The 27,964-nt window shown below is 31.7% G+C and overlaps 1 long non-coding RNA gene and 3 other non-coding genes across 4 annotated transcripts; 2 read left to right on the top strand and 2 right to left on the bottom strand.

The window, feature by feature from the left end:
* LOC130895176 (uncharacterized) lies at positions 1-27,655 on the top strand. Its single transcript, XR_009059442.1, has 3 exons — positions 1-108; positions 23,972-24,119; positions 27,615-27,655. It is a non-coding gene; the product is annotated as an uncharacterized LOC130895176 (long non-coding RNA).
* Trnar-acg (transfer RNA arginine (anticodon ACG)) lies at positions 14,411-14,483 on the bottom strand. The gene has a single exon. It is a non-coding gene; the product is annotated as a tRNA-Arg (tRNA).
* Positions 14,931-15,003, top strand: Trnak-cuu (transfer RNA lysine (anticodon CUU)). The gene has a single exon. It is a non-coding gene; the product is annotated as a tRNA-Lys (tRNA).
* Positions 15,350-15,422, bottom strand: Trnak-cuu (transfer RNA lysine (anticodon CUU)). Its single transcript has one exon. It is a non-coding gene; the product is annotated as a tRNA-Lys (tRNA).
* Positions 27,656-27,964: the final 309 nt, after the last annotated feature.

The following is a 27,964-nucleotide window of genomic DNA, read 5'->3' as shown; positions in this document are numbered from 1 at the left end:
TGTACGCGTGTATTTATATCTAATATCTTTCGTACCTACGGATTTTTTTATACATAGTGTAAAAATCGAATGGAATGGACATTCTTTAACGAGAATTGTTAATGACAGGTACAAAAAACAATTTTTTAAATGGTAATTATAGATATTTATATAGTAGTAAACAAAAATTTTTATAAAGTAACTCATAATGATAAATTTATTTTTACTCATGCCTGATTCACGCCAATTTCTTATTCCTTTTCTTTCAACATCTTCTCTACACACTTCTATCTTCTTATCCTCTTCAACAAGGATTTTTTCACCCATCCTTTCTTCCTGTATATCCTTTTAACGCGATTCTTTCCGTTATGAAAACATAACCTATTTCAACTTGACCATACAGATCGCTCGTTTTTCTCCACCAATCCTGAAAATTCTTCTCGGTATCCTTCTCTCCCATATATTTATTTCGTTTCCAAACCAATTCCTGTTTTCAAAGAATCTTGATTTTTTTGTACGTCTTTTTTATGACTTAGATCCAAAAGTACAGATTCTATAGTGCCACGTATATTCTGCACGGTCTTTCGCTTACGAGACCGAGGCGAGGCGAAGGCCTTGCACATTCTCGTACTCGGCATATCTCTGTACAGCCGCCATAAAAATTTTTTTTAGAATTCGATTGTTAGGTTAGTCTGTGATTTATAACTGACAAAATCATTATTACCGATACGATTTATATTAATAATACAACATTTAAAATAATGATAGAAAGGAATCAACGCTTTATACTTCTAGTTTATCTTGATAGATGTTTATACAGTTATTTAATAGATTTTCGGTGTTTGTTACATATTATTATCCATAGTATCCATTTTACAAAACTTAAAACTCAATCCCTTAACCGTGGTACTTGATATTTTTATGTATCGCTAATTTCTTTTTTACTTTGTTAAATTCTTTCGGTTAATAGATGATTCACGTATTTTGAAACTATAAAAATAAATTTGTTTATTACCATATTATTCAACATAATCTAACTTTCTTTTATTATAGATATTTAAGTTGTAAAATTCTATTCTAATAACTTTCGTGACTAGTTTTTATAGTGCTTTTACGATTGTTTGGATCTGCATAGAAATAGTCGAAGGTATCGCTAGAGCTTATCAGTCGTAAATTGCTCTTTCTCTCTCAAAAGCTTACGTTCGTTTTATGTTTATATATATTCCTGACTAAACTAAATCATTCGACTTTGTTATACCAGTACGTTTCAAAATATTATTCACGATAACGAGGTATAACTAAATGTCTAAGAAAAAACGAAACTTATGACTTGTAATTTATAATAATATTTATATAACTTTTCCTCGTTTTTTTTTATTATGTTTACATGTAATTAACTTGGTTGTTGACTGACGAGTGCCAAGGCGGGCCTTAGAAACTGTACACACCCCTAAAGATGAAGAAAATAAGGTTTATAAAAGTACAAAGATTAAATTGGACAAGAAACATCATGAGAAGAATATATAGAGAACTGGTAAGGATAACACCTTTATGACCAGGCAGAGATAGATCTGGTAAAACCACATTGAAGATACCAGAATCCTAAAAATAGTAGACTAGAAAGCAAAACGCAAAGACAAAGCTAACACAAACCAAGTCAAAATTATAAAAAAAAGAACAAAGGGAATAATCTACTCCAATGAAGGGATTTGTTAGCGCCCAAAATGCTGTAATTTTTTTGAAGAGTGCCAAAAACAACGACTTCCTTACCTAGAGATTTCGTTCCATCCGGAAGCTCGGAGTTTCCTCCAACTCGACTGGACTCAATAATTAATGTTTCTATTTAAATGAGCAATTTTGTAATTTCCAGAGTTCTTAAAAAAAATTAAAGTAGTTAATTGTCAGATTGTGTCATGTCCAATTACCTTTTAACGTACAGTACAGTTTTGAGTTATAACTAAAGTTTTTTCTTTATAGATACGATCATTTACTCTAAAGCAGTTCATTAAATTTGAAATATGAATTAAAATGAATAGATAATTTATAAAAATAGAGAAATATGTTTACCATTTGTGTGTCACTCGGTTTTGATGTTTGAATTAAATCAGTATACAATGCATTTAGCTGTTTTGGATTTCAGCCAAAGTAAATGCTTAAATGTATGTTTGCAAATGTATTTGGCATGAATACAACAGAAAAAAAATATATTATACAGTGTAATACATTAGCTTTAATTTCGGATATTCAATCAAAGTTTTACTAAAATATTACGGACGTTTTTGGGGGTGATTGTATATAAAAATATCTCGAAAATAAAAACAAAACAATTCTACAAACAAAAATAAATTGATACAACGCAAGCGAGACAAACTTAGTAGATAAAGTCATTATAATCGTGATGAGTCGCTGTTCAAAACAAAAAAGGTGGTAGTTGAAAATAATCGTGACTCGCCTGAATACATGATCCCATCGATTATATTTCAATTTGTACTGTTGGTAGTGTATAGCCTGTGGTCAAATCGCTGTCATACAGAGGCGTACATTATCGATAGAAATAATACTTTATCTTAAATAAAAAGCAAACTATTTACAAATATCATTCCTGTATCTAAATGCTGCAAAATGGTCGCTTGTAACTGGATGTAAAAACCAAAACAAAACTTCGTAAAAACAACCCTCGCATTATAAATCATTTTAGACCGTTTTTGAAAACCTTTATAGAAAATAAAACAACATATAAAATCCTGCGACATGTTTTCCAAACTATGCTTTATCAAAAACTATAATAACAAGTCGATGACAAAGGACAAATGTCAAATGCCACACTAGCGACTCTAAAGTGCTCAAAACATTATATTTTCCAAGCGTAAACTTGCAAATATATGTATCAGATAAGAGAGCATCCCTTGCAGCTTTGAACTCACAGGAAACCAAAACAAAGTTACTTTAATGTGGATACCAGATCACAGCAATGGACAAGCTGATTACCTCCGAAAGAAAAGGTCTGAAACAATCGAAAAAATAATCCTGATAGAGATTAAACAAAGATGAGCTGCGAATATTTATTGGTATGTTCAGTGAACTCTAATTTGGTAACTACTATCTGAAGAAGACTTTTTCTATGAATGCGAGGATGTCCATAGACAAAGGTTAACAGACGTCTTCGGGAACTTTTTTGTACAACTCTCATATAACTTGATACTCGAAATAATTGAACGGAAAATAATTGTGATGATCGATTTTTGTGAATTAAAATTTTATACTTCAAGCTTATTCGAGTCGTCTGTTTGTGTCATAAAACGAGCTTGTTTAAAACTTAATAAAGATACCCGAAACTACCATATAACTTCGTGTACTTACTGTGAAATGGAGTTTACTTTTAGAACTTCTTGAAGTTTTGATTATTTTTCCGTAAGTGAAGTGGGTACAGTGTTCGGTCATAAAAATACATTTTTATTATTATGTAAAGAAACAACAGCTGGAGGTCTACATTTCATTCATTTTGTAATAGATATTTTTTAATATTTAGTGTAGTGTAGTGGATAATTTTCATTATTTTCATCGAATATAAAATAAATCGATTGGTGTATTAAGATATTCAAATATTGAGATTGTATGTATGAAATGGGAAAATTATACCCGGATTTTTTTTTTCCAAACGTGGAGTATTTCCTCAATAGAATCCCGTCTCTATCAAAACTGCCATAAAACGCGACTCGAGCACCAAACAAAAGCAAAAAAAGGTCCAGTTCATAAAAATGGCGCATCACTATTATTTCTACCTTTCCATCGTTGTGTACCGCATTTGATATTCGGAAAAAAATCTCCATTTCCATAACCTCGTAAGCATTCAATGGCGTAGTTTGTATAGCATTTTATTGCCCGGAAAGTTGCCGTTATATGGTTTCGCGTATTTATACGTACGAGTGAACCACAACCAGGACAACAGTCCCTGACCAACCGCCATTTTCAACATTTACATATTTCATAAAACTTCACCGGATTTCCCAACCCCATCGCCTCCATTGTCACCGATTGTGTTAGTCATGGAAATCGGGAATGTTATTTTTCATTCTTATTTATTATTATAATTAGACAAATATTCGATTTAATAGTACAGTAGTTTCTGAGTACCAAATGTGCAAGTATAAAACAGAATTTAGTAAAAACAAATATATCATTGAGTTTTCATAAAGTGACGTATCATAGATTACCAAAGACAAATCCTAGAAACCCTACCACGACCCTTTAAACCTTCAAGTTGAGTATAATTTTCAGATTCTCCATTTCTGAGAAAAATCTGCACCACGGAAACCAACGCTGTCCAAGCTTTTAGTTCTAATTCAATCATACAATTCCTGTATCGAACATCTTTCATCGACTGATCCAAAAACATATAAAATAGGATTTTTCCCTTCAGGCTTGTTGTTAGCAATTCTAAAGCTTGTTTAGAAAGATTTGAATCATCTAACTCATTTTGGGAAAAGCATTTTGGCTTATTTGACATATCTGGTCCTGCAATCTCTTGTTCTAAGGTTTCAAATATATTTTTAGGCACTGAAGAGGCACTTGGACCTTGAACGCAACTATAACTTTGATACTGTCATTTAGATAGACTTTTAATTAGTCTAGAACACAAGTGGGAGCCTAAAACTTTTCATTTTTGTCCAAAAGCGTCCCAAAATAATCTGGATTGTTTAAGCGACCTTTTGATCCCTTGCAATGAATTCATAATAAACCACAATTTAGCTCAAATATATTTAATTATAGTGAGCAAAAATCAAGGTTTAGTATTTGGGTTCCAGAACTATTTTCGAAAGAAATTGCTAACAAAGTAAAACGTGGAAGCTGGAAGTGCATCTACTTGAAGTTATATGACTCCCAATCATGAAAACTAGAATAGTAAAAGTTTGAAATTTCCTTAGAAAACACGTACACACCTGGACCACTTTTTCGTTATGAGCCAAAAGCATATATATTTTACTTAACTGCTTGTTGTGTATTTCAACAGTTTATATGCATCATAATATAAAAAAACACTGGGAAAACCGCTCATAAAACTAAAACTTTTCCTAGAAAAATTAACTGGAAAATATATCTGCGAGAACCAAATAAATAGAAAATGTTTCGTTAAACTCGTGGAAAACATTAACCTCTAGTTAACTTGAAATTTTGAAAGGGTCACTTAGAAAGTTTAATTTTCCAGTTTTATATTCTATAAATCTACATCCTGGTGAATAGTTTCGTAAGTTATAAACAACGGAATCCCTAGTATCATTTTTCCAAGTAAAATCTCTGTATAACATTTGAATTTCAATATATTTTTGTAAATGAATAGTGAAACAGCAACTTGTAAAATACGTTTCCAGTTTCATTCCCAGTCCAGATATTTCATTTCGTCACATTGTGAGATTTTATTCCGTTCATTTTTACAAAAAAATTAAATACTTTCAGTCGGTAATACTCTCGATCCATCACAAGTTGTATTTACCTTTTCATTTACCTGAAATATCCCCGTTCAATTGAATTGACTTGGAATGTTTTTATATGAATTTTAATTTAAAACACAGTTATAAAATCTAATAAAACTTGCTACAAATTTTTCACAAGTGTACAACCGACAATTTCTATGAAAGATACGTAAATAATAAAACTCTCTTGAGAGAGAATATCTTGTAAAAGGTAATGATGAATATTTTGCTATTTAGTGGAACTTTCAACAAAGAAAATCTAGAATAATCCAACATAACAACAGATACATAATTAAATATCTCAGTCTGTTATATTCTAAATTCGAAATATCTTTTGAATAGTTGCCGTTTTGAAATTTGAATTAGTTTTAATAGAAATCAACTAGTTTATACAAGTATCTCCTAAAATCTAAATGTATATAGTAAATTCACATTTATCACAGAACCCTATAGAAAACCATTACCTTCCATATACAGTTAGATTAATAGCAAACAATATGGTCAAGGGTGGAGTAAATGGTCACCTTTATGGTATTAGTATTTACGAAAAAGCTTCTGTTACAGGCAGTTAATGACATCCGGACAGGGTAGGCTCATCAACAATCTTTCGAAATGAATAAATAGTAAACCATCGAAAAATAGATGCGAGATCGAGTTAGCTAAAAAATATCAAAGAAACGGTTGAAAAAAATGAAAATAAAGATGAAAAACAGATTCAAACAAAAGTTATGAGAAAAAACTGTTGAACAAGTTAGAAGATAACTGAAAAACAGAATCAATTAAGATTCAACAAAGGTACAAACCCAAAACACATCAAGGAAACGCTTAAATGAAGTTAGATGAAAGACAGAAACACCAAAGAAACAGTTGAAGAAAGTGACAACGATGCTGAAAAACAAAAATTATTTGGAAAAAAACCAGTTGAAAAGTCAGGAGAAAACTGAAAAAGAAAAACAAGAGACATCCAAGGGAAAAGGCCAAGAAACAGCCAAGTTAAATGAATTTAGGAGATAGATGAAAGACAGAAACACCAAAGAAACAGTTAAAGAAAGTGACAACGATGTTGAAAAACAAAAATTATTTGAAAAAAAAACAGTTGAAAACTCATTAGAAAACTCAAAAAGAGAAGCAAGAGACATCCAAGGGAAAAGGCCAAGAAACAACCAAGTTAAATGAAGTTAGGAGATAGATGAAAGACAGAAACACCAAAGAAACAGTTGAAGAAAGTGACAACGATGTTGAAAAACAAAAATTATTTGAAAAAAAAACAGTTGAAAACTCATTAGAAAACTCAAAAAGAGAAGCAAGAGACATCCAAGGGAAAAGACCAAGAAACAACCAAGTTAAATGAAGTTAGGAGATAGATGAAAGACAGAAACACCAAAGAAACAGTTGAAGAAAGTGACAACGATGTTGAAAAACAAAAATTATTTGAAAAAAAAACAGTTGAAAACTCATTAGAAAACTCAAAAAGAGAAGCAAGAGACATCCAAGGGAAAAGGCCAAGAAACAACCAAGTTAAATGAAGTTAGGAGATAGATGAAACACAGAAACACCAAAGAAACAGTTGAAGAAAGTGACAACGATGTTGAAAAACAAAAATTATTTGAAAAAAAAACAGTTGAAAACTCATTAGAAAACTCAAAAAGAGAAGCAAGAGACATCCAAGGGAAAAGACCAAGAAACAACCAAGTTAAATGAAGTTAGGAGATAGATGAAAGACAGAAACACCAAAGAAACAGTTGAAGAAAGTGACAACGATGTTGAAAAACAAAAATTATTTGAAAAAAAAAACAGTTGAAAACTCATTAGAAAACTCAAAAAGAGAAGCAAGAGACATCCAAGGGAAAAGGCCAAGAAACAACCAAGTTAAATGAAGTTAGGAGATAGATGAAACACAGAAACACCAAAGAAACAGTTGAAGAAAGTGACAACGATGTTGAAAAACAAAAATTATTTGAAAAAAAAAACAGTTGAAAACTCATTAGAAAACTCAAAAAGAGAAGCAAGAGACATCCAAGGGAAAAGGCCAAGAAACAACCAAGTTAAATGAAGTTAGGAGATAGATGAAAGACAGAAACACCAAAGAAACAGTTGAAGAAAGTGACAACGATGTTGAAAAACAAAAATTATTTGAAAAAAAAACAGTTGAAAACTCATTAGAAAACTCAAAAAGAGAAGCAAGAGACATCCAAGGGAAAAGACCAAGAAACAACCAAGTTAAATGAAGTTAGGAGATAGATGAAAGACAGAAACACCAAAGAAACAGTTGAAGAAAGTGACAACGATGTTGAAAAACAAAAATTATTTGAAAAAAAAACAGTTGAAAACTCATTAGAAAACTCAAAAAGAGAAGCAAGAGACATCCAAGGGAAAAGGCCAAGAAACAACCAAGTTAAATGAAGTTAGGAGATAGATGAAACACAGAAACACCAAAGAAACAGTTGAAGAAAGTGACAACGATGTTGAAAAACAAAAATTATTTGAAAAAAAAAACAGTTGAAAACTCATTAGAAAACTCAAAAAGAGAAGCAAGAGACATCCAAGGGAAAAGACCAAGAAACAACCAAGTTAAATGAAGTTAGGAGATAGATGAAACACAGAAACACCAAAGAAACAGTTGAAGAAAGTGACAACGATGTTGAAAAACAAAAATTATTTGAAAAAAAAACAGTTGAAAACTCATTAGAAAACTCAAAAAGAGAAGCAAGAGACATCCAAGGGAAAAGACCAAGAAACAACCAAGTTAAATGAAGTTAGGAGATAGATGAAACACAGAAACACCAAAGAAACAGTTGAAGAAAGTGACAACGATGTTGAAAAACAAAAATTATTTGAAAAAAAAACAGTTGAAAACTCATTAGAAAACTCAAAAAGAGAAGCAAGAGACATCCAAGGGAAAAGACCAAGAAACAACCAAGTTAAATGAAGTTAGGAGATAGATGAAAGACAGAAACACCAAAGAAACAGTTGAAGAAAGTGACAACGATGTTGAAAAACAAAAATTATTTGAAAAAAAAAACAGTTGAAAACTCATTAGAAAACTCAAAAAGAGAAGCAAGAGACATCCAAGGGAAAAGGCCAAGAAACAACCAAGTTAAATGAAGTTAGGAGATAGATGAAACACAGAAACACCAAAGAAACAGTTGAAGAAAGTGACAACGATGTTGAAAAACAAAAATTATTTGAAAAAAAAAACAGTTGAAAACTCATTAGAAAACTCAAAAAGAGAAGCAAGAGACATCCAAGGGAAAAGGCCAAGAAACAACCAAGTTAAATGAAGTTAGGAGATAGATGAAAGACAGAAACACCAAAGAAACAGTTGAAGAAAGTGACAACGATGTTGAAAAACAAAAATTATTTGAAAAAAAAACAGTTGAAAACTCATTAGAAAACTCAAAAAGAGAAGCAAGAGACATCCAAGGGAAAAGGCCAAGAAACAACCAAGTTAAATGAAGTTAGGAGATAGATGAAAGACAGAAACACCAAAGAAACAGTTGAAGAAAGTGACAACGATGTTGAAAAACAAAAATTATTTGAAAAAAAAACAGTTGAAAACTCATTAGAAAACTCAAAAAGAGAAGCAAGAGACATCCAAGGGAAAAGACCAAGAAACAACCAAGTTAAATGAAGTTAGGAGATAGATGAAAGACAGAAACACCAAAGAAACAGTTGAAGAAAGTGACAACGATGTTGAAAAACAAAAATTATTTGAAAAAAAAACAGTTGAAAACTCATTAGAAAACTCAAAAAGAGAAGCAAGAGACATCCAAGGGAAAAGGCCAAGAAACAACCAAGTTAAATGAAGTTAGGAGATAGATGAAACACAGAAACACCAAAGAAACAGTTGAAGAAAGTGACAACGATGTTGAAAAACAAAAATTATTTGAAAAAAAAACAGTTGAAAACTCATTAGAAAACTCAAAAAGAGAAGCAAGAGACATCCAAGGGAAAAGACCAAGAAACAACCAAGTTAAATGAAGTTAGGAGATAGATGAAAGACAGAAACACCAAAGAAACAGTTGAAGAAAGTGACAACGATGTTGAAAAACAAAAATTATTTGAAAAAAAAACAGTTGAAAACTCATTAGAAAACTCAAAAAAAGAAGCAAGAGACATCCAAGGGAAAAGGCCAAGAAACAACCAAGTTAAATGAAGTTAGGAGATAGATGAAACACAGAAACACCAAAGAAACAGTTGAAGAAAGTGACAACGATGTTGAAAAACAAAAATTATTTGAAAAAAAAACAGTTGAAAACTCATTAGAAAACTCAAAAAGAGAAGCAAGAGACATCCAAGGGAAAAGGCCAAGAAACAACCAAGTTAAATGAAGTTAGGAGATAGATGAAACACAGAAACACCAAAGAAACAGTTGAAGAAAGTGACAACGATGTTGAAAAACAAAAATTATTTGAAAAAAAAAACAGTTGAAAACTCATTAGAAAACTCAAAAAGAGAAGCAAGAGACATCCAAGGGAAAAGGCCAAGAAACAACCAAGTTAAATGAAGTTAGGAGATAGATGAAAGACAGAAACACCAAAGAAACAGTTGAAGAAAGTGACAACGATGTTGAAAAACAAAAATTATTTGAAAAAAAAACAGTTGAAAACTCATTAGAAAACTCAAAAAGAGAAGCAAGAGACATCCAAGGGAAAAGACCAAGAAACAACCAAGTTAAATGAAGTTAGGAGATAGATGAAAGACAGAAACACCAAAGAAACAGTTGAAGAAAGTGACAACGATGTTGAAAAACAAAAATTATTTGAAAAAAAAACAGTTGAAAACTCATTAGAAAACTCAAAAAGAGAAGCAAGAGACATCCAAGGGAAAAGGCCAAGAAACAACCAAGTTAAATGAAGTTAGGAGATAGATGAAACACAGAAACACCAAAGAAACAGTTGAAGAAAGTGACAACGATGTTGAAAAACAAAAATTATTTGAAAAAAAAACAGTTGAAAACTCATTAGAAAACTCAAAAAGAGAAGCAAGAGACATCCAAGGGAAAAGACCAAGAAACAACCAAGTTAAATGAAGTTAGGAGATAGATGAAAGACAGAAACACCAAAGAAACAGTTGAAGAAAGTGACAACGATGTTGAAAAACAAAAATTATTTGAAAAAAAAACAGTTGAAAACTCATTAGAAAACTCAAAAAGAGAAGCAAGAGACATCCAAGGGAAAAGGCCAAGAAACAACCAAGTTAAATGAAGTTAGGAGATAGATGAAACACAGAAACACCAAAGAAACAGTTGAAGAAAGTGACAACGATGTTGAAAAACAAAAATTATTTGAAAAAAAAACAGTTGAAAACTCATTAGAAAACTCAAAAAGAGAAGCAAGAGACATCCAAGGGAAAAGACCAAGAAACAACCAAGTTAAATGAAGTTAGGAGATAGATGAAAGACAGAAACACCAAAGAAACAGTTGAAGAAAGTGACAACGATGTTGAAAAACAAAAATTATTTGAAAAAAAAAACAGTTGAAAACTCATTAGAAAACTCAAAAAGAGAAGCAAGAGACATCCAAGGGAAAAGGCCAAGAAACAACCAAGTTAAATGAAGTTAGGAGATAGATGAAAGACAGAAACACCAAAGAAACAGTTGAAGAAAGTGACAACGATGTTGAAAAACAAAAATTATTTGAAAAAAAAACAGTTGAAAACTCATTAGAAAACTCAAAAAGAGAAGCAAGAGACATCCAAGGGAAAAGACCAAGAAACAACCAAGTTAAATGAAGTTAGGAGATAGATGAAAGACAGAAACACCAAAGAAACAGTTGAAGAAAGTGACAACGATGTTGAAAAACAAAAATTATTTGAAAAAAAAACAGTTGAAAACTCATTAGAAAACTCAAAAAGAGAAGCAAGAGACATCCAAGGGAAAAGGCCAAGAAACAACCAAGTTAAATGAAGTTAGGAGATAGATGAAACACAGAAACACCAAAGAAACAGTTGAAGAAAGTGACAACGATGTTGAAAAACAAAAATTATTTGAAAAAAAAACAGTTGAAAACTCATTAGAAAACTCAAAAAGAGAAGCAAGAGACATCCAAGGGAAAAGACCAAGAAACAACCAAGTTAAATGAAGTTAGGAGATAGATGAAAGACAGAAACACCAAAGAAACAGTTGAAGAAAGTGACAACGATGTTGAAAAACAAAAATTATTTGAAAAAAAAACAGTTGAAAACTCATTAGAAAACTCAAAAAGAGAAGCAAGAGACATCCAAGGGAAAAGGCCAAGAAACAACCAAGTTAAATGAAGTTAGGAGATAGATGAAACACAGAAACACCAAAGAAACAGTTGAAGAAAGTGACAACGATGTTGAAAAACAAAAATTATTTGAAAAAAAAACAGTTGAAAACTCATTAGAAAACTCAAAAAGAGAAGCAAGAGACATCCAAGGGAAAAGACCAAGAAACAACCAAGTTAAATGAAGTTAGGAGATAGATGAAAGACAGAAACACCAAAGAAACAGTTGAAGAAAGTGACAACGATGTTGAAAAACAAAAATTATTTGAAAAAAAAAACAGTTGAAAACTCATTAGAAAACTCAAAAAGAGAAGCAAGAGACATCCAAGGGAAAAGGCCAAGAAACAACCAAGTTAAATGAAGTTAGGAGATAGATGAAACACAGAAACACCAAAGAAACAGTTGAAGAAAGTGACAACGATGTTGAAAAACAAAAATTATTTGAAAAAAAAAACAGTTGAAAACTCATTAGAAAACTCAAAAAGAGAAGCAAGAGACATCCAAGGGAAAAGGCCAAGAAACAACCAAGTTAAATGAAGTTAGGAGATAGATGAAAGACAGAAACACCAAAGAAACAGTTGAAGAAAGTGACAACGATGTTGAAAAACAAAAATTATTTGAAAAAAAAACAGTTGAAAACTCATTAGAAAACTCAAAAAGAGAAGCAAGAGACATCCAAGGGAAAAGACCAAGAAACAACCAAGTTAAATGAAGTTAGGAGATAGATGAAAGACAGAAACACCAAAGAAACAGTTGAAGAAAGTGACAACGATGTTGAAAAACAAAAATTATTTGAAAAAAAAACAGTTGAAAACTCATTAGAAAACTCAAAAAGAGAAGCAAGAGACATCCAAGGGAAAAGACCAAGAAACAACCAAGTTAAATGAAGTTAGGAGATAGATGAAAGACAGAAACACCAAAGAAACAGTTGAAGAAAGTGACAACGATGTTGAAAAACAAAAATTATTTGAAAAAAAAACAGTTGAAAACTCATTAGAAAACTCAAAAAGAGAAGCAAGAGACATCCAAGGGAAAAGGCCAAGAAACAACCAAGTTAAATGAAGTTAGGAGATAGATGAAACACAGAAACACCAAAGAAACAGTTGAAGAAAGTGACAACGATGTTGAAAAACAAAAATTATTTGAAAAAAAAACAGTTGAAAACTCATTAGAAAACTCAAAAAGAGAAGCAAGAGACATCCAAGGGAAAAGACCAAGAAACAACCAAGTTAAATGAAGTTAGGAGATAGATGAAAGACAGAAACACCAAAGAAACAGTTGAAGAAAGTGACAACGATGTTGAAAAACAAAAATTATTTGAAAAAAAAAACAGTTGAAAACTCATTAGAAAACTCAAAAAGAGAAGCAAGAGACATCCAAGGGAAAAGGCCAAGAAACAACCAAGTTAAATGAAGTTAGGAGATAGATGAAACACAGAAACACCAAAGAAACAGTTGAAGAAAGTGACAACGATGTTGAAAAACAAAAATTATTTGAAAAAAAAAACAGTTGAAAACTCATTAGAAAACTCAAAAAGAGAAGCAAGAGACATCCAAGGGAAAAGACCAAGAAACAGCCAAGTTAAATGAAGTTAGGAGATAGATGAAAGACAGAAACACCAAAGAAACAGTTAAAGAAAGTGACAACGATATTGAAAAACAAAAATTATTGAAAAAGAAACAGTTGAAAACTCACTAGAAGACTGAAAAAGAGAAACAAGAGACATCCAAGGGAAAAGGCCAAGAAACAGCCAAGTTAAAGGAAGCTAAGAGATAGATGAGACATAGAATTAGCCTAGAAACACCAAAGAAACAATAAAAGAAAGCGAAAACAATGTTTAAAAACACTTTCAAATAGAAATTACGAGGAAAACTATTTAAAAAGTTGGAAGATAATCAATTAAGATTCAACAAAGGTACAAATCCAAAACACATCAAGGAAACGCTTAAATGAAGTTGGGAGATAGATGAAAGACAGAGATACCAAAGAAACAGTTAAAGAAAGTGACAACGATGTTGAAAAACAAAAATTATTTGAAAAAAAACAGTTGAAAACTCACTAGAAAACTGCAAAAAAGGAAACAAGAGACATCGAAGGCAAATGGCCAAGAAACAGCCAAGTTAAATGAAGTTAGGAGATAGATGAGACACAGAATTATCTGAGAAACACGAAAGAAACAGTAAAAGAAAGTAAAAATAGCAACTGGAAGTTATAGGGATAAAGTTGATGATTATCCTTTTCATCGTATCCTTTCCATTGATAATACATTTCAGAAATATCAAAATGGAGCAAAGAAAATAATATTGAAACGTCAATCCGATCGAATTTCATTTCTTAAAGACCGTCCCTGTTAATTTCACGATCCTATTTGGGAAATCCGCCCCTACCAGTGATTTATCGGCTGTTGAGGTGGAAGTATGCCTCTTTTAGGGGGTTTCTAGCAGTAAAATCGAATTACAGTGATTGTTCTATTATTTATGTTCGAAACATGGAGACAACAGCTACAGGAACATATGGTAACCCAAACGATGGTATTGGAAAACGTGGGATGATATATCATGATAAAGAAATACTCAAAATGAAAATTATATCAAAAAGGAGCACTCAATATCGTTATAAACATTGACTTTTTTGTTTACTGTTTACTGTTTAGTTCTTTTTTTGAGTTATAATCTTATGTATAAAAATATTCTAATCAATATTAAAAAGTTTCGATCCTGCCAGGATTCGAACCTGGAATCTTCTGATCCGTAGTCAGACGCGTTATCCGTTGCGCCACAGGACCTCATAACGAAAATCAGACATAGGTATACAAAAAACAATAATATAGAAAAAAATTTAAAACTCTTTTCATTTCGTAACCTTATTATATTTAAATCTAGATTTTACTTAATGCAAATCGAATTTCTAGTTAATTGAGTTTTTTAAAAAATATTTTTCAATATTACTTAAATTATCAAAGCTAGCTCAAAATCAAAACCTACCTCTATGAATAGTTGATTTATTTTTTTTGTTATCAACATGGAATCTATTTTTAAGATACAAAATTAGATATTGCAAAAAAAAATCAAGACATAGATCTGTCAAATGACAATCGGAATTTTTTTCTTTTCTCTTTTCGTATATTTTTTAGAGTTGAACCTTTACGTGTATCTTTCTTTTTTTTATCCTGGGTCTTTTGTTTCCCAATTCTCTGTTAGTGAAAAATGAGTCAATGAAGTGTTTCATACAAGCCCGGCTAGCTCAGTCGGTAGAGCATGAGACTCTTAATCTCAGGGTCGTGGGTTCGAGCCCCACGTTGGGCGGTAATTTTTTTTTTTAATTTCATAACCCAACATAAATTTCTCATCTATATTATTTTTATCATTCAGTAAAGTCTTCTCATAAGTCATATATAGTTTTAAATGTTAGCCATTCCGAACAGATCGGTACTCAATTCTTTCTATTTTCAAAAAAAAATCTTCGCAACTAAACTGAAATTATATTGAGAAGAGTTGACATCGAAATCGAAAACTTTTTCTACAACCCTCATATATGCCTTGATTTAATTAAATTTTGTTAGGTTAGGTTTAGATAGATCAAATTTTGAAAAATATTCCGCTGGAACAAAAATTAATGAGTTTGTTTATTTTGTATGTATAAAATTATTACCGCCCAACGTGGGGCTCGAACCCACGACCCTGAGATTAAGAGTCTCATGCTCTACCGACTGAGCTAGCCGGGCTGCAAATAGAGGCATCTACAACAAATACCGGAATAATATATATAATTTTGAAAAATCAGAAATAATTTTTGACATTTCGTCTTTTGAAATTTTGATTTCAAAGATTCGATAATGATAATTTCAGATAAAATCAGTATCCAAATGATTGTGAAGTAAAAAAAATTGAAAAAAACTTTATAATCAATTGATTTTTTGAAAAATTAAAAATTATTTTGGAGGCGCCGGGCATCGATCCCGGTACCTCTCGCATGCGAGCGCTCTACCATCTGAGCTACGCCCCCTATTAAAACGAAATATCGTATTTATTATTATTGTATATCTTTTTTAAATACAAACTCTATTATTTAAATTAACTAAAAATATGATGAATCGCTTTAAGAAACATTATTTTCGAATAACCACGGTAATTTCTTCATGTCGTCGTATTAAGTTGAACTATAAAATTAGCATAAACCTTCCATCCCGGTAACCAGAAGCGGAATTTTAATCTGCCTTAGAGAATTAGAATTAGAAACGTGCATTGTTGAGACATATCGTATTAAAGTTGGGAAAGGTTTTAATGAGACAACGATGCATTATAATACTCCCCCGCTACGAGAAACTCGACACGAAACTTGTTTAAATCACGTACCGAGTGATAATCCACTAAATAAAGTTGCTACATTTATAATCATAAACAAATTTCAACATTTCAAAGACCGTTACATCTACAGGCAAAGTCATGGCGACGGTTTTTTGGGATAATTTTCATTGATTATCTTGATAAAGGAAAAACTATCAACGGCGTGTATAATGCGAACACATTCCAACGTTTGGGCGTTATTGTAATGGCCAAAATTAATGAATTAAAGTTTGAATTGATACTTCATCCATCTTATTCGCCAGATTTAGCTTCCTCGGACTATTTTCTATTCCCAGACTTGTTGATATCGACAGAGTTAATGCTTATTTTGAGTAGCTTGACGATTCGTATTATAAAAAACATTGAACGTTCGTACAAGTTTTAGTAGACAACAATAAAGACGTCTCTATGGACATTTCATTTCATTAGGTGGATTATCACACCATCGATGAAACTATTAACATAAACAATAGAACAAAAGAACTTTGTGACGATATTCAGTGGCGGATGTCGATGTCTTTATAGAAAGGAAGTTGTAGAAATTGTGAAAACGGAATTTTATCGCAATTTTTATTAGGCGACTGCGTTTGTACATTAATGAACTATACAATGAGGCAAGAATACATAATTTATCATTTTAATACGTCGATAAAAGTCACAGAAATCCTCAAGAGAAGTATTCTATATTCTTCATTCTTCAATTTAATTTTCACTACAACTTTCTAGAAGAAGTTTAGATAAAAACCGTCTCTGTATAAATTTATTGAGATCATCTGTAAATCCGGTAAACTGTTTATATTACATCCAAGTTAATATGTTGTTCAACTAGTTCATGTAAACAAATTATTACGTAATTTATTGCAGGATATATACGTTGCTTGTAAGTGGGATGTTTACTTTAATAACCCTTGCTTTTATCGATAGCAGGTATGTTGCTTAGTTTGTTTTATTTTTTTAAAAAAAATTCCACGTGGTATTAGAGGATGTTAAACGTCATGATTTTTATGTGTTTTATTATATTTTCATTCAAAAACAATTTGTTCCAGTCACATCCAGTTTTTGTTTGGTGGTATAACGATTGCTTTTGACTAAGTTTATCAGATCATCTAAATGATTGTTATTTTTGTTTGAATCAAACAAAAAGCGCCATAATCAAGTCCAAACACACTGTTCAGTACCTAAACTCGTCATCGGTCAATAAATTAATCTTACATTGTGCCGAACTGCCAGTGCTAAAGCCTCTAAATCAAACAGAAAGTCAGGATTCTGTTTCTAGTCTGGAATTAGTTCTTAGTCAAAACAAGGTGAGCTTTTGGGGTCTAAATTAAACGACTGGAAATTACTTTTTCCTGGTACGGAAAGCAAATGATTTAGTCTTTCGTAATAATATTCCTATAGTGATTAATTTATTGAATTTTGATTATGATCCACGTCATTGGCAATTGTTAATTGATTCCTCAAAAATTAGTTTGAAAGCAGTGCTGTTACACAACTGAAACAAATGTCCTTCAGTACTGGTTGTCCATGGTTGTGATTTGAAAGAGACAAAAATATGAAGTTCCTTCTTGAAAAAATTTAATACTGTTTGAAAAATTTGTGGAGATTTTAAAGTCGAAGCTCTTTAGCTTGGTTACACATAATATTAATGTTTCATTTGCGAATGGGACAGCAGGAACAGAGAAAGTCACTACACCTCGAAAGCATGACCCAAGCATAGATCCCTTACTCCAGAACATTGAACCTTGACCACATTCTTTCACCACCAATGCATATAAAGCTTGACCTAATGAAAATTTTAGTAAATGGCATCTTATACCTGAAAGTGATATTTCGTCAGTAAGAAACAAATTGAAGAAAAAATATTTATTGGTCCACAAATTCGGAAACTAATGAAGGAAAGCTGAATTATCTGGAAAGATAATGAAGGTAAAATTTACTAAGACTTAATCAACTAGCTTGTAATTTCGTAGCAACCTTCGGAATGTAATATGTCTTTGATCATCTGGATTTTTTCCACGAGAATTTGGGTACTGCGATTGACGAAAAAAGCGAAAGATTTCATCAGGTCATTTTCCTTAATGGAAAAGCGCAAGCAGGGGAAAAACCCAAAAATGCTGGCAGATTACTTAGAAGGGATCTACCAGAAGCGAACATTCACGAAAATTAAAGCTATTTATTATAAATTAAAAAATATTTTTTCATATTTAGTGATTTTTTAACATTTTATATAAATATATGTCTCGATGTCATAAAGAAACCTGATATATATATATATATATATATATATAAATGTTTTTCCATTTTTTGTCGACCATAGTCCAATCAAAATTTGGCATAAGCTTTCGCGCGACAAAAAAAAAATTTATTAACCAGTATAATCAACTAAATATTTTTTAAATTATCCCTAAATGATGGTCATGTATTATCAAATATTATTAATAGAAAATCGGTCATGTGTTAAGAGAGAAGCCACCGGTCGATTTAGTTAATGCTTAATGAGCTGGTCGATGGTAGGACGATCAGATGACCATCGAGATAACTTTGACGGACCGTCCATACTTCACTGACAACAGAATTTAATTAGATCGATTAATTTGTGACATTTCTGCTGTCGTCAGTCATCTTCATCGATATGGAAATTAATACAACGTTTCTGCATTTTTTGTGTCCCCAAATTGTATTATTGTCTCTTCGTGTAGTATAATTTGCTGTTATTTTTCATTTTTGACTCGTCAAAATCAGAACAAACAAAATGTATCTGAGATTCAGACATAAAATATTTACTCAGCTTTCGGAAATTCAAGAGACCCGCGAACCTTTATTTAAAATCCATTGTTATCTTGTTTGCGATATAAATTCATGTGCACCTCGTAGTTGAATTTGACATGTACTTGTCAAGTGGTCTATTTCCGGCAAATCTACCTGCAAATATTGTTATACTTGACTTTGGAACACCCTGTTGGTCAATCTATGAGAAACGAAGGATGTTAAGTAAGCTCTATAAATAAAATCAAAAATTTTTGCCGACGAAATAATTTTCACAATTCGGCACTCGTTGACAACAAAAGCTCGAAATGGGAAATAATATTTACAAAACACCACAAATCAACTTTTTTTGACTTTAGATTTATCCGACACAATGCGTTCGGCGTCCTTTATTATGGTTTCCTTAGACACCTTTGTTCAGGTGACAATGCGGGAGCGGCCTTTTCACAAAAACTTCTTCAAAGATAGTCGATATGTCTACCGATCGACACCTAGAATAACACGTGACTTGACGAAAAAAAAAAAAACAGTCCCGCACATTAACTAAAAACAATAACGAAAAACCTTGTACATATATCTAATTACAAAAAACAAGTAAACGATCCCCAATTTAGTTGTGGGATAAAAAAATGATTCAACTATTTAGGGAAGTTTTTTTCAAGTGTGAAAAATCTTGTAACAAACCATCGTCATGAGACTAAACATAGGGTAGACCAGATTGATACGGTATTTGACTCGTAACATCTGTTTTGAGTCATTAGTAACTATTTTTTTTTTTCGGGTTTCCTTTCCAAAAAAAAACGGTGTAAAGAAAATCCGGGATATTGAAAACGTCTTTAAATAGTTGTGTGAACTTTCTATTCTATTCATCATAATTTTTGATTAAATAAATAATTTATGAAATCATCTCTTGAAGCCATCTCAGTTATTGGAGCTCATAAACTGTATGACAAGTTGTAAAAAAAGAAATCAATTCCGATGAAAAGTACATGTTTGTTTTCATATACAAACTCAACAAATATTTCAAATTCTAAGACATCTTAGAGCTACTTAAATGGATTCTGTGGTTCGAATATCTTAGAAAATCATCGCACTCGTATGACAACGTTCACTATTAGAAACGTCAAACGTCAAACTTCAAAAGTTGTCAATGTCAGCTTTAACATATCCACATCAGTATCGCCGTATCTTAGAACTTGAGCGTCAAACCTCGTATACAGACAGTATGTTCTTTTAGTATGTCGTAGACAAAAGAATTTTTCTATTTCCAAAAAAAAAAAGAAAGCCTCCGGAGACAAATATTTACCTATACGTATAAAGCTGCAAGCTGGCATACAACCAAATCAGCAAATAAGACTTGCTCTAGGCTTGAAGATGCGTCCCATTCAGATGTATATCAAGTATTATGCAGTGAGAATCTAATTTCGTATCGAATGTACCAGTGGAGGTACAAAAATTCAAACACGTAACTTTTAAAAAGACAAATTTTCATTGTAAATTGACGTAGTTCCAGTTTATTTATTTTTGATTAAAGAAAGAGTAATAAAATAATGAGGTATTCGTAATCCATAGGCGTATCACTTATTTTTTATCTATACATCGAATATATAAAAAATGGACTATAAGTTTTGTCATAATCTATTTTTTTTTTTCCTATTTCAAATGATGACGATACGCTAATGTCGTATAGTCGTATAAGCTTTCTGTCCCTTCGCTCCTTGAATGAACTAGAAAATAAATGTAAATCCCTTACAAATGTCGTATAAGGAACCCGTTTCATTGTCACCGAAAGTACTGGTACAATGCTTGTAAACATGTCGCTTTCGTTTAGATTCCCTAGAAACGATCGCTAAATTAAACAATCATAAACGAATAACACGTAACACGAATTTAGATAATTCATCTGGAATGATACGGGACGGAACCCGAAGAGATCTTCGGTAGGCAAAAAGATTTACGTCGTTAATTCTTATTTTAAACGTATATAGTCGATGAAATCATGGCCACCGAGTTTTACGCTTTGGTGAACAAATAATTTTTAGAGAATACCGCAACGGGACAGATGTTTGATGACATTTTCGAACGATGAGAGAAGAAAAAAAATCAAAAAGAATAAACGCGTTTATTTACAGAAGACATGTGCAACCGTTTGAAATATATGTTGCCGTTGAAACGGACGTTAATAGATCTAAAATAAATTACCAAAACCATGTAAATACGTAGATAAATTATGGAGATGTTATTTTCTAAATTCTTTTAGTTTAAAATCACGTTCTAAATTCAGAAAAAACGATTCTCAAATTTATATAACACAATCATTCTTATAATGCTAATAACACTGTCTGGCGCGCGTTTCGATAACCAAGTTATCATCTTCAGAGACTAAAGGTAAATTGGAACCTGTTTTATATCGAATTTTCCTACTAATAAACCTTCTCTCCCACGAAAATTGAGTCCAACGGGCCCTTTACATTATAATATTTATGTTCCTTCAACCGAACATGAACGGATCTCTTAGTTTGTCCAATATACTTCCCATCACACACCTCCAATTGTGAGTGATAGTTTAGGTTAAAAATTCTTAGATTATAGATGATTCAATTATTATTTCGTTTATTTCTTTTCGATTAGATTTTTTATAACAGAACAAACCGTACAAAATCATTTTTAAAGACGCACTAATTCCATCGTATAAAAAAAATTAGTAGTCTCGTAAACCCTCGTATTCGACTTGACATGTGACAATGCCACTCAAAGACCCATTCCATCAATGTCGTTTCGTCGTACCTTCAAATCCGCGTGTTAGTTTCTTTTCGATTTTTCGAAGGGCCTCCACACACACAAGCGATGAATGATTAATGATTTGAATTGAAAAAGGTTTGCGAAAGAATGCGATGTTTATAAAGCTCTACCAGTTGCACGTATCCCTTCGGGAACCAAGAATTTTAATAGAATTTTAAAAAATATATCATTTTTTTTACTATATGACAGTCTGGAGAAAAAAAAATTCTTACGGAATAACTTCCTTATTGAATTTCAAAAGCTTCAATGATTTCGTTTAAATTTGAAAACAATTTTTCGGAATATCATTATAGAAATTTTCTTCTTTAAAAAATAAATATATCAAATTGAATCTTACCCTTAAAGACAGGGTTGTGTATAAATTATTGAATGAATGAATAAATTTTTGTGAATATTTGGCTTCTGGAAAGTCTTAATAATCACCTGGCAAATGTTCCGATGAAACCTCTTGCTTCAGTTACAACTTACAACCCCCAAATTTGCCACAATGAAAGGTGAAGCCCAAAAGTTTATCATTCTTTTCGATAGATTCAAATGACAAATCAATTAAATCACTTTATCTCAATAAATGCGATTTTTTTGAAGTTCAGTATCTTCAGATACTTAATCGTGATGACTTAGAACATGTTTCGGAGTGCAATCTGGAATCTTTCTGTTCGATTTGGAGACTTTGGCATAGGTCTTAAGACCTATATGAAACCTAATAGCAGTCTAACATAGGAGTAAGTTGAAATTTTTATAATAAGAATCTTCAAGCTCTTCAAAATAGTCTTTAATCGCCGACATCTTCTCTTCATTGCTGGAAAAACTTCGACCACCAAGAATGGGAACGTAAAATAATCCGAGAGGGCTAAATCCGGCGAATAGGGTGTGTATAAAGAAGCAATTTAAACTTTTAATTCATTTTTCTTTTCCAAGAAAATCACTGAAAATTATTCTACGCGTATTTCAAAAAATCCTGCCGATGGAACTTTGGCGGTTCTCCCTTTTTAGCCCATTGTTTTGATTGTTATTTTGTTTCTGGTGTGAAGTGATGGATCCACGTTTCATCCATGGATATGAAAATGCTATATTTTTATGAAAAACTCTTCACGACGCAGCTTTGTCATGTCTTCTAGTTCGCTTGGACGTCTAGTACCGCTTTGTGGATTTTCGTCAATATGTTTGGAGTCGTCACTTGATTTGGTCGACCCATACCAATGCTGGTCTTCGTAATCTCATCCAGCGTAGAATCTAGTTCAATTTTTGTATCGGATGAGCAAAGGCTGTTTACAAATTCACTGAAAACGTTCACTATTTAATGGCTGTCAAACAAATACTAAACAACGCGGCGTCTCCAAACTTAAAACAGATTGTGGTATTTTTCAAGCAACTACCGCCACTTTTAGGTGAGTCTAGGTACTTCTGGGATTATCCTAGTACAGTCTAATTGAAGATTTTCGAAAAAAGAGACTTATATTAAATCAGATGGATATATGTAGCAGTCACCAACAAACTGGATGTCATTGAAATGACAGTATTAAATACAAAAATTTCCACAACAAAAAATCTTTTTGTTGGGCCGTGTAATTATTAGAAAGTTACTTATCGTGTATAAGCTTAACATTTTTGTATCGATTTTTCTCCTAACCCAGAATCTTATTGCTTTTTAATTACTTAACTTTTTTGTTTTATTTGTTCCCTTACATTGATAATAGTCAGTAGTTGCTGAACATTATCTGGCAATTTAAATTTTAAAATTTCAGGTAATTTGTTTTGTTCTAAATAAAAACGTAGATAAGACATTAAACAATGCTTTCAAATTAGCAATGTTGCCATTTATTATATATTCAAGATAATGTAAAAACAATGTTATATAACTTAAATCATCTTTTCATAATTTTTAACGTTTCTTTATATATGTAAAATTTTTGAAATTATCGTATACCCTTTTTGGTTGACTGAATTAATTCCAAATGTCTCTTCGCAATCAGCTTAAAACTTTCCATTTCCTCATCCATTTGAGACAGAACAATTTCCAAACAAGAGATACTGAAACTTTGAGGGGAGAAAATCATATCCTGTAAACTAAACAAAAGAAATATTCTTGAAGTTCTCTCGTAGACGGTTGTAAGATTTGCATGTGAAATGTAAAGGGTGTAAACTTCGACAAAGATATTTTAGTCTAGTCAAATTTATCGATATACTATAAATAAAATCTTAATTTAATTAATCTTAAATCCACTTGGAACCTGTCCCAATAAAAAATACGGTTTCCCGTTAAGGGCTAAAAATCTCGAATCGCGTCCCATCTCACAAGAAAAATACCCCTAGTAGATTGATAAATACGTACAAATTAACGTCAATTAACTTGGATTAGGGAGTCTGGCCTTTCTCGGAAACTATCGACAGGTCAAGATAGATGAGAAGGATTTTCATCCATCAAATGGACAGGACATTTTCTACGATTTTATGTCAGGCACGTAATTCGATTTACTTCAAGAGTTTACAACGCGGCAAGGCGTAAGGTGAGTTTACTAACAGTAGCGGGGTTTTTTACCTACAAAATAAATATCTATATATAAATCTTTTGTCCTTTGTACCACAAAACAAAATTTTTTATTCATCTCCATTCAACAAATGTATTGCGGACCGAATAAATCAAAAGGGTTCGTTCTAGGCACCATTTCCCCTTAAATTGTGTTAGGTAGCTATACTAAAAACTTCTTGTATGGACCTGCAGCAATTAATTTCTTCGTCCCATACCGTTGTCAACGAAGGACACTCTTGACCCCCGCAGGGTTAAATCCTTAGTTAGGTTAGGGTACATGATAAGTCCGCATTTAATTATAAATTTAACACGTATAAAACCAAATAATTTCCGCAGGGACGGTTCTATACGATATATACAATGTGATTCATTTAGATTTTATTAATAAAAGTCGTCTTTATTTACTGTATCAGTATTGAACCCGAACCGACTAAAAATTATTATTTCTTTTATCAACTACCCATAACCTTAAAATAAATTGCAATAAACAACGGAAAAACTCCCGAGAACGGTCATTGTTCAACTGCCTTTTCATCGGAGATTATCCCTAGATTTGTTGGAAACATCGCAACTCTTTTAGGAACCATTATATTAACGAATATTGCGGTTGAAAATTTTTTATAGTCCATTCGTTTAGTGGCAGTTCCATGACTAAACCGAAAATTTCCATGGGGATTTCATTGAATTTTCTAAAGAAACATGAGGAAACTTCCAAGTGTAGTAAAAGATTAGAAAATTTGAAGCTACAATTCATATTGCCACTGAAAGTGAATGGACTATAATCGATTATTTAAAATAACAAACTCAATAATCTTCGATTGAATGTTATAAATCTAGTTTTTAAAATTCTTCGAGAAGGCGCGTTTTAATTTACACACACATTAATTAACTTAACAACGAATAATTAATGAAGTTCCACTTATTTCTATAATTAAATTTAATTAAATCGATCAACAAAGTATTTGAAATACGGTTGTTACGAAATATGAAAGGTAGGTGTGTGCATATATTTGGAAATTTTTTGAATTATCTAACAAACAACAATTGAAATTAACAAGCTACATTACCGATACATCGAAGCACATTATTTTTCCATTCAACAATTCATTAGTTGGAAAAAACTTGTTTGTATATCTACTAATCATACTGTGATTTATAAGATTGGTGAAACTAAAGAAAATTATAACTTAATGCATATCGTGACGGATACTAGGGAAGCTAATTTTCCAGACTGTTTCTTATCGAGTGCAGTATATATATATATTATTATTATGAAATTGTAGAGACTGCATTCAAGTTGCATGTGTATGTTTTGGTTCTTTTTCAAGTATTATTTTATCTACATAGCGTATTTTTTTCACTTTCGCGTGCAACTGATTTAAAAACTTCATCAATTAAAGAAGTTCAAAACGAGTTGTTTATGAAAGCGGTCACGAACGAAATTTTCCGGAAAACTTTTTTCATACAATTCTTCCGGCTTAAATAATTAAATACGAAATTATACCTTTTCTTGTTATTACATTTCTGGTAATTATTTTTGTTTCCGTAAAAGTTCGCTAATTCTCTAAATAGTTTTTCTTTAAGAAATTTTTCCTCAACTGCTTTTCCCTTATAGGATTTTTCCTATATTATTTTTAATCCTGTCCAATATAGTTTTATTGTTGTTGTTTATACAACAATTTATTTTTCAAAAAGGATACGTCGTTGCTCGTCAAACGTTTAGGAGAAGAAAATCCAGACGTTCCTGAAATAATGACTTCCGCTCTGTATCTTTGAGAGTCTATACACCTTTTCAATTCCCATAATTTTGTTGGTATACGAATGTAAATATATACGCTAGAAATATCAGTAACCGCAAATTTCATTTTCTAGTTTTTTCTTCTACTTTGGTATCTTTTCCGTAGAAAATAAAATTGGGGTTGTTTCGCAACGTATCTTCCACTATTAAACTTTTGTTAAATGTACGACGTTTTTTATTTTTTTGGTAGCCATTACTCGTCGGTTATTATTTAGACAATACGAGTACAATAATTAAACTCTCGAATCTGCGGCTGTTGGTGAACCTACGATTCAACACGCATACCAACCTCTCTTATGTGTTTGGAGTATTAGGGATAATTACCATCGGACATCGCAGCTCGTTAGTAATTATGCGAAACATGTCCCGGAATGCCGTATCGTCAAACATATGCCTTTCTCCTCCACGTAACTGCATTTCGTGAATTATACACAACAAAAATTATTAATTCTAAATTACACCCAAACTTTATTCATATTCTTTCATGTACGATATTTTTTTTTTCTTTATTATTCATACATTATTAAATTGAATATGGTCTTAGCGTAACAAGTATCGAATAACATGGTTTAGTTTCCGAATACTCGGCATAATTCAGGATTTCCCCAGTTCAAAGCGTTCGAAAGTTCTCACACTTCCTATATCTCAAATATGACGTGATCTCGACGGAGACTCGAATATCAAAAAGCGCCGTTTTCACAAAGACTTTTTGCCTGTTCACTATATTAAAATGTCTACATATCACTGAGACTACGTATAAAAGATATAAAGGAGATTTCTTATTTATCATATGGATGACAGAAAAATTTATGAGAGCTTCCCTTATATTTTCCCTATTTACTCATCGTATACATTGTCAAATTTCACAAAAATATTTATTTATTTACCCTAGTGGAAAATTCGTAGACTAGCATTAGATATAATATTTTTCGAGTTTGTCTTTAGCCTCAAAATAAGCTACTATTTCGACAATAACCTCGGTTCAGTGAGCTCAAAGAACAGAAAAAAATTTACCGAATATACCCAGTGAATCCTCAAACATTGATTCCATAAGGCGCTTTGGAGTCGATTCTTCACGTTCAGAGCACTAAGTCGTTGTTAAATTTGAACACAGCTTTTGCATTCCCGAATAATCATTCTCGATACAATCGATATCACAGGACACAGGAAATTTAAGTAAATTTTGTTAGCTTTTTATTCCTTTTTAAAAAAAGTGCAACACTGTCCGTTTATTCCGTTTCGAAACTTCCACAAATCTCTACTCACATTTCTTTATTTAAAACTCTAGAGAAACGCCAACATCACTAACAGTCCTACTAACTATTCACACTTGGGTCTTTTGAAGTGACCCGTTTTGAAATTGCGTCTTTTTCATACTTTTCTCAACGTGTATTTATGAACGTTGAAGCGTCTTTGCGAACTATTTGCACGCTTTGAAAGGTGGCATTATTCGAATCATATTCAAAGTGCGAGGTAAATTAAAATACGTATTCCATGATTTTTTATTCCATGTTACTCTAAACATCTTCCAACAATTTCGGATAAACTACAACCATTCGAATCGTATATTGAACAAGTCGTGAATCTGATAAATTTTTTTATTGTTTGTATGTGTTTTTGAATGATAGTGTAGCTATTTATATTCATCTAATTGACGTTCTTTTTATGTTACAGATTGGCGTTTCGACACGAATAAGTCAGTCACCTACAGAGAAAGCGGAAATTTAACCAAAACTAAGACGTAAGTAAGTAAAATTTATCTAATTCTAATAACTTTATAATTTTGATAATATTAAAAATTCTTTTACTATAAATTTTCAATTTGATCTCAATTAATCTCTATTTTCTTTTACATGTTCCGGATTTTGGTATTTTTGACGACCTATAAAGAAATAAGATCTCGGATTGTACCCAAGTAAGTAAATTATATTTCTATTTTTGACAAAACATACTGCGATTTAAAAATTGATTTTTTCTGAATCTACATTCACGTTGGATACGGTCAGTCCATTTAGCGTATCATC

The sequence above is a fragment of the Diorhabda carinulata genome, chromosome 6 (assembly GCF_026250575.1).
Source record: "Diorhabda carinulata isolate Delta chromosome 6, icDioCari1.1, whole genome shotgun sequence".
Lineage (NCBI taxonomy): Eukaryota > Metazoa > Arthropoda > Insecta > Coleoptera > Chrysomelidae > Diorhabda > Diorhabda carinulata.
This window is presented reverse-complemented; position numbering and strand designations above follow the sequence as displayed.